At 42.6% G+C, this 12,849-nt stretch overlaps 1 pseudogene; it reads right to left on the bottom strand.

Annotated features, from left to right (window-relative positions):
- Positions 1-537: 537 nt before the first annotated feature.
- Positions 538-3,740, bottom strand: LOC147422504 (scarecrow-like protein 11; annotated as a pseudogene).
- Between the last annotated feature and the right edge of the window lie 9,109 nt (positions 3,741-12,849).

Raw genomic sequence — 12,849 nt, 5'->3', positions numbered from 1 at the left:
CACAATAGAGAGTGTGTTCCTTAGTGTGCAATGGAAAGATAGATAGCCCTAGAGTGATGGGCGTATACATAATGCTCGGGGGAAAAAACCTCCTAAAGAGGGAAAAAATGCCCCGGCGGTCCTAGTGTGTTCACACACATCACTACCACATGTATATGATAACAATTTTGCCGTAAAATAGAAAGCATTTAGAGCCACTAGAACTTATACATAGTGCCTTTTGTGGTCCTATGCCTACCATCTCTAGAAGAACTAGCTATTTGTGGCTGATAATGGTGGAGATTAAGTCTCCAAAGACTTTGAAGACTTCTATGCAAAGAGAGGTATTCGGTGACAATTCGTTGGGACTTACACACTTGCACAAAATGGAGTTGTTGGAAGAATGATTCGTACAATTCAAGAGACACTCACGACTATGCTTTCTATGGCATATTTGACTCAAGGGTTTGAGCAGAAGTTATTTTGAGAAGTGCACATCATTAATAGATCATCTAGTATGTTGAACCACCATATTTCGAAAGAGATGTGTTTGAAAATGTGATCTTCAATTATTTAAAGATGCATAAGAAACCTATCAAAAAAGTGAAATATAGAAGAATCACGTTTGAGGATGTTGCCTCAGGACAAACGTTACAAAAGCCTAGTGAAGAGATAGCAAAGAGGAGTAGTTGGGAATTGAGACGTTCCACAAGCACCATAGAGATGTCACCAGTTTCAGCCAAGCTTGGATATTGTTATATTCATTGATTGTGGAAAGCCATCTTGCTACCAAGAAGCAATGCATATGGATGATCAGCTACAATGGGAGCAAAGAATGCAATCTGAGTATGTCTCAATTGTTAATAATAAAACATGAGACTTGATTGAATTGCCAAAAGACAAGAAAGCCTTACCTTGCAAGTGGGTTACTAAAGAAAGGACACTTCAAGAGATCCAAAACCTAAGTATAAGGGTCAACTGATTGCTAAGGGTTTCAAGTAGTAGAGGGGAGTTGAGTTTAACCATAACTTCTTGATAATGGTCAAGATGATCGCTCAAGCGGCCAGGAAGACGCAAAGTGAGTAGAATTCTACAGAAGAATCCTTCCTGCTTTCGTTAAAATGTAACACATGACAAGAATTTCACCTGCCACATACCCACTTTAATTCTTCTCACTCACCACATCCATTGGATGCACTACCGTATAGTAGTCCACATTATACTGCTAAACCATTGCACATATTCACATCAGGTGTGCTGCAATCACCTATACCTGACTGGATTAAGCGATCAGTGCGCTTGCATAATCATTCTTGTTACCTTGTTACACGTGAGAAGGCACCCATGCAGACATTGCCAGATTGGGACGTCCCTTCCAGCCCAAAAGCATCCATCCTTTCCCATCAGCATGCACCATAAAATCCTTGTGACATTGCTGCACTATATAAGATTTTGATCTGGATAAAACATCTGATGGGATTGGCAGCTGTTCAAAGCCCGCTCTTTTGATACGTGCATCCCATTGCTTGTGCGTCTCGAGTCTCTCCACTCTCTCAGCACCCTCACAAGCCACAATGTTCAAGATGTCTCGGCAAAGGATATTCCTCTCTAAAAAAGTTTTTTCAGATTGGTAATTCTTCCAGAGGGCGTCAAGCATGTCGAAAATATTGCTGTAAAAGTAAAGGACTTCACGAAATCGAGAGACAAAGAAGGGTGAATTGCATGGTGCACTAGCGTCTGCTGTGAGCAGCAGGTGCGGTTTAAGGCTGTGCATGCTCATCAGCACCTTTTGGCCGGGAGAGATAGTCAAATTCAAATCTACACTTTCGTCCACAAGAAGATGGCGAAGCTGTGTCGTGCAATTGACCACCAATACCTCCTCCACATTTAAGTTGAGAGAAGCTGGGCCAACATCCTCCCATTTGTCTGTCACGATAGAATGAAATTGAAAGGGCACATTATAAGTCTTGGCATATGCTGCCAAGCGTCGCCCAGTCTCCTCAAGCCATTCCAAAGAATTTTGACCTGGCTTTGGCAATTCTATGCCTGTGACAACAAGCAAAGGAGGTCCGCCTTCACGATCCGCCAATGCATTGATGAGGGAGGGCCATGGCGTACCATTGAGTATGCCATAATCCACAATATGCAGTCTTGAAGCCCCCTCCGCTGCTTTGAGGATATTCTGATTTACAAAGTAATGTGTGATCCTCACGTATGGGCTGCTTTGATACGCCACCTTTTTATCCTTAAATGTGCTGATGGAGGGGGCATGTTGGCCCACATAACCCTGTAGAGCTGCCCTCCCATCCCCCCCATACGTGCCATCAAAGCCTCGCAGAAACAGTGGGCAGTGCGTTGCAAGCTATTCCCATTTGAAGAGACACCATGAACTTGGTAGAGCTCTTGCAAAATCTCATTCGCCCTTTTCCCGTCTCCGATTGCCACAGCCTGCGCACAGCTCACAAGCACATCGCTTATATCTACAAACCTCAACACTTCTGTGTTACTATTTCTAACAGATTTTCTGCCCTTACGAGCCATAATTGAAGGTTCCATGTCCCCATCCGGACTGCTGCCTTTAAGAGTGCCAGTTGCAGTTGGCTTTACAACATATAGAGCAGCATAACCAGCTTCATCTTTCAGATCCTCAATTTGTACATCTATGCTGGCTAAGTTGGAGGTAGACTCACTATCGACGCTGGAGTTGCTCGTGCCCTGGTTCTGGTCCTGAGCTTCCCTACCATTCAATCTAGAGTCACTGAACCCTAAAAGGACGGCATGTTCACTAGCATGAGATTTCTCTACATGTTGATATTGCACCCCTGTCTCAACCTGAGAGAGAGAATTCTCACGCAGTCGGGGTAGAGTCTCTGGTTTATCCTGGTCCAAGCTTACATGGGTCTTGCCTCTACCGGAACTAAACTGGCTTTCTGAATCAACCTGCTCCACGCTAAAATGGGGATTGCCTCTGGCAGGGCTAAAACTGGTTTCCCTGTTTTGCTGTTCCACGCGAATCGATAAGTCAGCACTTGCAGCTAGTGAATTGTCTTTTGATTCCTGCTCGTCCATCACCATATGCGGATTGCCACTGGTAGGAAGAAGGCTGCTAAAAAACCCCAAGTTCTTGTTTTCACCGAGCCCAACATAGGGGGTGGTTGCGTCGTGTTGCTGCTCAAACTGGCTGCCCTTATCCCATGAATGTGAGAGATCAAGGCCGGAAAAGTTTTCATAGCTGGGAGGATCATGAGATGCGACATACCCATGAGAAAGATGGGCAGCAGATGCATCTTGCGATGTGGTAGAACCAGGCCGTGAGTGATCACTGATGATGTCGTATAAACTACTCAGTGTGGCCTGATAGTATGCGTCGGCATCCTCTTGGGCCATGCTGAGCAACGGCGAATCCTTCATGCCCTCTTCCATCAACACCTCATTGAGAAAGTCTAAGTAGGGATCGACCATGAGCATATCCGCGACATCGGCGAAGATGGGAGCTGCTACTACTGAGATGCTGCAGAGCGGCTTCCATGTCGAGGGAAGGGGAAGAAGCCATGAAAGGGGAGACTGTGCCCTGTTCTTCGACAAGTAAGGAAGAGGGCATAGTAAGGTAGCCTTCATTGGAAGCTTGCAGGTGGGTGCCGATGTACCAAGAAGAAGAGAAGGAAGCCTCCATGGCAGGCTGGCAGCAGAAGATAAATGCAGCGAGCACCAGACTGCGTGCACGGTGCAAAGCCTTTGTAACAACCTTAGGGTAACAAGGAGTTTTGTTCCAAACTTTACATTCACACGGTTAAGTTGAAGTATTTAGCTTGAATACAGGGAGCTTGGTTCCTTCTCATAAACTTTGCTCACAAAGCAAAAGTTTATGAAAAGGAAGTTCTTTTCAAGGATTGACTTGCATTAGTAGGTTAAAAGCACTATTAAAAGCTTGCCCAAAAGTTTCTTGAAAAGTGACCATCACTTACACGTGGAGGTCTTAAAGCATGACATGATTCCGTGTGAATCCACGGAACATTTTTAGGACTAGTTCAACGGCGCCGCCTTCAGCAGCGGCATCGCCTCTGGCGGGGCTATGTAGATGAGGGTGAGGTACCATGGGTAGAGGATAGTACGCAAGCCAAGATTCCTCTTGCTCGACTAAGAAATCCAGCAACCAACACTCATGTGTGGCATCAAACGTTCAAAGTGAAGCTTGCCTTGCTAGTGGACATATTGTGGGCTCACGATAGCGATGATGCTTCTCGACAATAGAAGTTTTTAATAGAAAGTATACTCTGAGAATAGCCTTTATGGCCAACATTAGTAGTTAGATGCTCTTGCTCTAGAAAAGACATCAAGAGAGATCCCTGGGGGGATGCCAAGTCTTCCAATGACCTCTCTCTCTCTCTCTCGCGCGCGCACACACACAAACTCACAACCAAAAAAACCTAGACAACTCTTCCTTTGCTGCTACTCACATTTATCACCTTCATTTTTCCATCAGACCCATGGTGCCACAAACACCTATAAATTTTTGTTTTATAGCATACTCAGTATGCTCTGCTTCCTTGCATTTGGCTCGCCCCCATCTTTGCACCTATTTTTGTTTTTATTTTTCCCTAACTCTTCTTGGGATCTATGCTTCTCAATTCATTCCATCAACATCGGGTCTTTTAATGCATGGATGGCTCTTCCCAATTCTCAAACCCTTCGAGGCTCACCATGGCTAGAGATGAGCCAAAGATGGCATTTATTGTGTAAAGGGCACCATGAATATCCCCATGAACATTGCCCATCTCCTACAACATCCAATTTGTTGTCACATCCTAGAATCATGTGACAATATGACAACTCGTAGAGAGGGAGGCCAAGATGCAGGGGGAGAATCTTGCATCCTAGGAAGAGATTGAGGTGGTCTTTTAGGTATGCAAGATGCTCAACCCAGGAAACAACTCTATTTTTATGGCTTGTGTATATGTTGTTGAAAAAGAAAGCATATGCATTCCAACACTAAGGACAAAGGCTGGGTGGGAGAGAGAGAGAGAGAGAGAGAGAGAGAGAGAGAGAGAGAGAGAGAGAGAGAGAGCGCACACAACTCGCTAGCTATCGGTGGTAGACACGAGCTTCGTGAAGGAAGAAGAGGAGGGAACCCTAGCGATGGAACCCTAGCCTGTCTCCGCCTCGTTCAAGGCAGCGGCCCTCTTCACGCCCCATGTCTTCTCCCGCTATCCCACCTCTTCACACTCCTGGCGCAAGGCCCTGCAATATCTGGGCCACGGGCACTCTCCCCCATCACACACTCGTGGGCAATAACTGCCAGATTCTACATGGCGGGGGTCTCACAGACTTCGACCCTAGCACATTCGCCCCACATAACCCATTAGCCGCCGCGCTGCTAAACAAGATAGACCACCATAGCCGACTTGTAATGGAATTTGCCTTAATATGTGAGAGTAGCGGAATTTAATGAGAGTACTTTCAAGAAATGATTTTGTGAGCATAGTGGGTTGACATAATTGAAGATAGCAACATAATCATAGCAACTAGTTAACTTGGCATAGACAATACTTTTGCAAGAGAGAGAGTTTAGAGAACATGACAACAGTTGAGGACCGGATTTATGTGGAGCCGGTCCCCCCTCCAATAGGCATTTGTATTATGATTTCTCCCATAAAGAGAGACTTGTTACAATACAGTCTTTGTGTTCCTTGTGACCTAGGTGATGCCATGAAGATGGAAGGCTTCATGCATCACAAACATAACATAAACTTGAAGAAAGCTTTAACTATCCCAAGCCTCAGTCCCAAGACCTCAAACACCTTCGAAGGTGGAGAGAGCTAGCAGGGAATGAGGGTAGGGAAGAGGAAGAAGAAACATTTCGTAGGAGAAAGAATTAGTTCCTCACTTATCATACTCTTGTTGCTAGCATACATAATAGCATAGTAATGAAGAAGAAGGAAATGGCAAGCTTAAGCATTGAAGCATGGCTCTTGGTTGGATTTGCACTCCATAGCCAAGAGTGTTGGTGTAGGCTCTCAACCTCTACTTGTTTGGAGAAGGAGAGGGAGCTCTTGCACTTTGCATAGTACACAATGAGAGTGTTTGTGAGTGTGTGTGGGTGAGTATACCCCCTAAGCACCCCCCTAGCTTGCTTGGGTCGACCCCCCCTTGTAGCTCATGCTTGAAGCTCATTGGACCCCCCCAGTCCTAGCCAATCACAAGCAGGAGCCATTACAAGCAACATGGGTAGCCTTAAGACAAGTGTCCCCCTTTCCCCTTTGAGAGAGAGGACTTGATAAATGCAAAATCAATTAATTAAATATCCTAAATTATCATTGGACCCCTTGGGTGGACAACCAATAGGCTTCAGGCACACCATGAGGGCAACATGGGGAGGAACTTGACAAGTGTCCTTGCTGCCTCTTCAAGCTGGGGCTTCCCTTGTGTGTGTGTGTGTGTGTGTGTGTGTGTGTGTGTGTGTGTGTGTGTGTGTGTGTGTGTGTGTGTGTGTGTGTGTGTGTGTTCTCTCTCATCCCCCCCCCCCCCCCCCCCCCCCCTTGTAGGCTCGCCCCCCTCCTTGTAGGGATCTTTTTGAATTTGGATGAGCAAGCCCCTTAATCATCAAGCATGACAAAGCACTTGAACTAGGGGGTGTTCCCACAAGCATCTCAGGCAAGCATCTCAAGGCACCTCAAGCACCTTAATCATGTAGCAAGTCAAGCACCTCAAGCATGGAGCCAGTCAAGCACCTCAAGCATCTTAATCAAGCACCTCAAGCATGTCAAGCACCTCAAGCACGACAAGCACCTTAAGCAGGACAAGCACCTCGAGCTTAGGCCGGGTTCCCACCTCAAGCTCAGCCCTAGCTTGCCTAAGGTCAAAGGACTTTTACACACATTATTGGAGGTCTTCAATGAATCTAACCCTAAGGTCTTATGCTCCATTGGTTAGCCTTGCTCTTTGATAGACCATCTCTCATTTGGGCCCCTTAACCATTGGCCCCGTGTTGAGATAGATCTAGAAGCATATGTATATATATTAACCCTTGTTCCCGTGTATTCTCCCACATTAAGTGATCAGTTTAATATGAGAAAATCATTTGGGTTGGATAGATATTAATTTTTATGACATTACCTCTCTCTTGAAATCATAGTCGTCCTCGACTATGAGGTAGAGATGGTAAAGTCTCACCCATTAGTCCATTGGTCTTAGCGGGTAGAGGATCCATTTTTACCCTACGACATCATTCAAGAGTGGATGACTAATCCACTTGGTGCTTGAGAGACATTGTCTGCCGCAAGCATGTCTGCTCTTTTTAGTCCATATCATACTTCCAAAGTAGAGTGACAAGGTCTACTTGGTGTTTGGGAGACGTAGTCACCACAAACATGATCCTAAGTATGCATACTTTAAAATTTGTGCACAAAACATAAAAAGAGAGTCCTATAAGACAGAAACATTGATCATTTAAAATGCATTTCTTTTACATTTGCTTACTCTTTTGTGTCATTGTAAGAATCATTAACAAGGTTCATATTATCCTTAAGCCATGTTCTTTGCATGCATTTAGCATCTTTGAAAGGATAATTAAATAAGATACTGTCAGTAATCTTACCATTTCTTAATACCTTGTCTTCTTGTTGAAGGATGAACTTGGGTTGGAGCTCCTCTGCTTCATCCTCAATCTGTGGCGGATCTTCATTTGTGTGTAATTTGCCTTAGATGAGCCTTGGGAAAGTTTAGTAAGACCCAACTTTTTTTTTAATTTTTTTTTTAAAGGATAAGGCTCTTTTGTGCGTAACGGCAGGAGCCTCTTTTGCCTAGCTAATAAATGGATATAGCCTGTTTAATCCTGTAAAAAGATTCGTTTTGATCTCGGCTATACTCCTTTGCAATGAAGATCTTCCCAGGTATCTTAAGCTACAAGGGACTTTTGGATCTTCCGTCTTTAGCCTCGAAAGGTAGTTTCTCCTTAGAAGTATGTTCACGTTATTAGAGACATACTGTTGTTAAGATAAGTACTTCTCTCATTTTGAGCATTGATCTACTTCAAATCACAGGCTTTTAGTAGATCAAGGATCATTAGTTTTGTAACTTTGCTTTTGGCCATCCATTGGAATAGTAGGCCGACATAAGAGGATTACTCTAATTCTGATAGAGACTAAAATTAGTGGTCATAGTAGGATTTCTATTCGACACAATTGGATGTTGGCAAGCCATGGTCCTTTTTTCATACTTCATCTTTTGGTATGCCATACATTTTGAAATATTCTCTTGTATGTTATTGTTTCTTGGTAAGCCAATACAAGTATGCTTTTACTCCTAGCAGAGTAAATTCGAATTTCTCTTTGCCCCGCATATGGAAGGAGCATGGGAAGTAAGGAAGATATAGCCTATTGAGGTATGGAAGATAACCATCCTTTTACGTGAGTGGTTCTTTTTCTTCCATTTGTAAGGCTATTATCATATCCCTAAAGCCTGGGTTAGAAGCATATTTAACTATCATAAAACATAGCTCATTGTAAGTTGCTATTGATATCCTATCTACCCTTGGCCATTGGGAAAGTGCATCGGCTACATGATTGTGCTTGCCAGCAATGTGAGCAAAGTAGAATTTAAATTGCAAAAAGAAATTTTCCTACCTCATTTGATTGTCCAAGAGCTTGGTTTGCATCATGAATGGAGTCCGCAAGAAGTACTTCCATGTGTCTAGAGCATTTAAAACAGCTCATAGGTCCTTTTGTATATGACCAACATTCACTCATTGGAGTTGAGTCTTTGAATCTCGTATGCTAGATGGTGAACCAATGGCTAATTGGATTAGTGGATGTCGTTTAAAGAAATGCAATTTGCCACTAATCAATGAATTGCTAGAGAGAATACATGCAGCCAAACAAAGGAAGATGAAGCGAGAGTAGGTTATTGATGAAGCCCAAGAGGAAGCTAGACTTTGGGTAGTCATTTAAAGAAATACAATTTGCCACTAATCAATGAATTGCTAGAGAGAATGCATGCAGCCAAACAAGGAAGATGAAACGACAGTAGGTTATTGATGAAGCCCAAGAGGAAGCTAGACTTTGGGTACTCAAGCGTAAAGCTGCTCTCAAGAATCAACAGATACAGATTCCCATCAACACTTTGGAAATAGATTATCGACAATGGGAATTACCTAAAGACGCAGTTTCAACAGATGATGATTGGTTAGATGGAATGGATCTGCGCATCAAAGTACAACTCAACAATCATAGCACCAATGCTTTGGTAGACACAAGAGCTAGAGTGAATGTAGTCAATTATTCCACATACAAGAAGGCAACAAGTCAAGCATTGAGCGCAGGAATAATGACAATCAAAGGATGCAACAAGAATCCAACTCCAACATTGGGAGTAATCACCTTGAACGTGGTAGTACATGGATGCTCATGTCCGCATCAGTTTGTATGCTTGCCAGATGAACACATGAATGTGACAATGATTCTTGGCATTCCTTGGATGCATACATACAAAGAAATACCAGATTGGGATATGAATCAGCTAAAGCTATCACCTAAAGGAGGGCAACTCATTGTTCCAGTTGCACCAAGCAAGGAGGAATGGAAAAGATGCAATCAGAAGACCAATTCACGAAGCAAATCTTCTCCATCTCCATGACAAACAAATGCTATAAGTAGCATGCAAGGAGTCAGGCAAATTTGGGTACCAAAAGCACAACTTAAGGATAAACCAAAACAGATCTGGGTACCTAGAACTTCACCGAAGAAACATAAGACGGTTCCAAGGATTCGAACATAGAATCAAGCATCTACGAGCAAGGAACCTAATAGGAAAAAGGTTTGGAGAAGAAAAGAGCACTTATCTTCTCCACAGCCCGTGAAACCAATCAAGCAGTGGTGAATTAAGTCTCAACAGACTCCAAAACACCATGCAGCACCAAACCGATCGAGCTACCAATGGTGCGAAAAAACTCAACAACAGTCTAACGTGCTACCAATAGCTCAAGCAATCAGCGTGCTAAAACACCCTGATGGTACAATCAAACAGAGAGCACAAATCTACAGGATTTGCTCTTTAAGAGACATCAGCAGCAAACCTCGACATCGAAAACCCTTGAGTTATTTACTCAAGACCCAGCTCTTGCACAGCATATTGGTTTGAATTGCATTGATCTTCATATCATGGTCGATCCAATCACGGCGATGCATAGACACAATTGTTCAACCCATGCACGTAGTCATCCTGGAGTACGCCATCTACGAGGGGTGGAAGGGCACTAAGTACTAAGTAATTAAGGGCAATGTTTGAAGAGCGAGGAAAAATTTCCATGTTAACGTGTGAGTTTTTGCAAAATTACCTAATAATGCCCTTATAATTCATCGACAAGGGAAAATTCATCGATAATATCTTCCCGATAAGTGTAAATAGTGTATATACTATAAAACAAATCATCAAAATAGTCCCTTTCTAGGTATTTTTCATCATTTTTGTTGATAAGGAGGATTAAATATGGACAAATCCAACAAAAAACAATAAAGCTGTGTTTTTCAAGTGATTTCTTAATTATTGGATTTTTACTTTATTTTTTTAGAGAATTTTGATATTTTCTTTGATTTTTCCAAATAAATGAGTCAAAATTAATAATAAATAGCAAGAAAGATCAGATCGAAAAATTGAAGACGCGATGGTCAGAAGGACAAGGCAGACAAGCACAAGAATTTTCAACAAAATTAGAAGACGGGAGCGGCAAGCCTAAATTAGGCGGCCAGGCCTACTTTTGCAAAATTCTTGCAGAATGAGCTACAGGAATCCGATAAGGGAAATTTTTGAGTCTAACATAGATTTCATGGCCTAGTAGGACTAACGGGGGAATCTCAGAAAATTTGGTTTGGGAAGTCCAGGTATAGATATCCAGGGTAGGCTAAAACCACCTCATTTCCACTTGGAGCCTTTGCAGAGAGAGTTTTCGTCTTCTTTCGCACGACATTTTCGGAGCCCACAATTGACCTTTTTCAGCGCCTTCTCACACGAGACATGAGGAGTAAGTTCTTTGCTCGATAATGATCCATTTTGTACGGTCGGTAGCTAGTTTAAAGCCTTAGAAAAAAACCTAGAAATCGAGCAGTGCACGAAGACGTACGACCTAAAACTGACCATAGCGGCCTGCCAACTTGACCAAATCGGACGGGATTTGAACCATAGCATGCCCTAACATAATAGAACCTTTCTATACCATCAGATGACCATTCGGCTGGGGTCAAGGGGGTCCCCAGTAGAAAAGTTAGGGTTTTTGGCAAATGCCAAAATTCTAACCTGGCTCCACAGATGGCTTGCTATGAGGTCCATATACGATGTATATGATTGGTTTGGTGAAATCCATCAAGCAAAGCCCTCAAAAAGAAAAAAATGGCTCGAAGGTTACAAAGCGTCAAATTCGACATGCGAGGCCAAACTGACTCCAAATGAGCCAAAATTGGACAGGTAGCTGCACGAATATATTACGGACAAGTCCAAAGCCGCAAAGGTGACCAACCAACCCAACAGACAGAGTAATCACAAAAAACGGTGATTTCAGAGTCGACAGAGCACACAGTGATGCCGGCATGACCAAACTTGACCAAATTCAATTTAGGACTTGTATTAGGTGTATGAAACATGTTTAGGTCAAAATTTATGAGATTTGTAAAGTTTTTGTCACTGTTGTAAATAATTGTGATTATTGACTTTTGCATGATTTTTGCTCGAAAATTCTCAAAACACCTCACCCATCATGTGTACACACCTATTACATGCCAAAAATCAAGTATGAGCCAAAATGACCACCCATTACTTGTAAAATTGCCAAAAAACGCAAAGAAGTCCTTGCAAGCCAAAATCCGGGTTATGAACAACTTTTCTTGATCCAAATCACCTGATATCTCATACCCAAGGTCTATACCATGCCTAGAACCAATTTATACAAAAAAATGTCAATTTTGGAAGAAAAGTTAATAATCGCGATAATTTACTTTTTGGTCAATATTGGAGAATTTGGATATTTTGTCATCATACATCCAAAGTACATATTGTGATAAGCCCACTAGCCAATTTTGAATCAATTTGGAGTTCAAAATCTCAAATTTCCTTTATATCTACTATTTCAGAGACCTAAAGCCAAAATCGGGTACCATTTTCAACCTGTGCATCCAAATGATCCCATACTTCACTCAGAGCATGTATTTGGCATATGCTTCAAGCCTATAAAGCCAAATTGGCAAAAAGTTGAAAATTTTTCTCAGCTGTAAATAATCACAAGTATTTACTTTGGTTGCAAATTTTTGTTTTGACCATATAGTTTTGTTCCTTGCTTGATTTTATGCATCTTTGCTTGTTCAAAAATTGATTTGAAGCAATTTGGACCTGATTATCAACATTTCAGTCTAAAAGGACATTCCATAGGAAAATCTGACAACTCTACTAACTTTGCACTCTATTCACTGAACAGGAGCAATGCAAGCTGCGGAGAAGGACAAGAAGAAGCTAAACCAAAAAGAGAAACTACAAGAATTACCTGCGTATCAACTGGACCCCGAGTCAGTCAAGGCGGAAAAAGCATCCTATCTTTCTAAAGAGTAGCTGGGAGAACACCACACCACGGTCTTCACTAGCAGGTTCAAGAGTGAAGAAGGGCATCAGGTGGAGTTGCAACTCTTTCCTAAAGAGGTCTACAATGTAGCTACAAAGCCATAGACCAAAGAAGCTAACCGCAGGTTGGGGCTATGACATTTCTATGAACAAGAGCCTTGCGGAGTGGACTTTTAGAAAGCTTACGAGCTTCTGTCCACCATTAAACAAGATGAAACCACCCAGATATCAGATACCCAAGGGAACAAGGTCGAGGTTGTAATTACAAAGGAA

Source organism: Adiantum capillus-veneris, chromosome 27, assembly GCF_014529385.1.
Source record: "Adiantum capillus-veneris isolate H3 chromosome 27, ASM1452938v2, whole genome shotgun sequence".
NCBI classification, from domain to species: domain Eukaryota; kingdom Viridiplantae; phylum Streptophyta; class Polypodiopsida; order Polypodiales; family Pteridaceae; genus Adiantum; species Adiantum capillus-veneris.
Note: the sequence above shows the minus strand (reverse complement) of the source record. Positions and strands in the feature narration are given on the sequence as shown.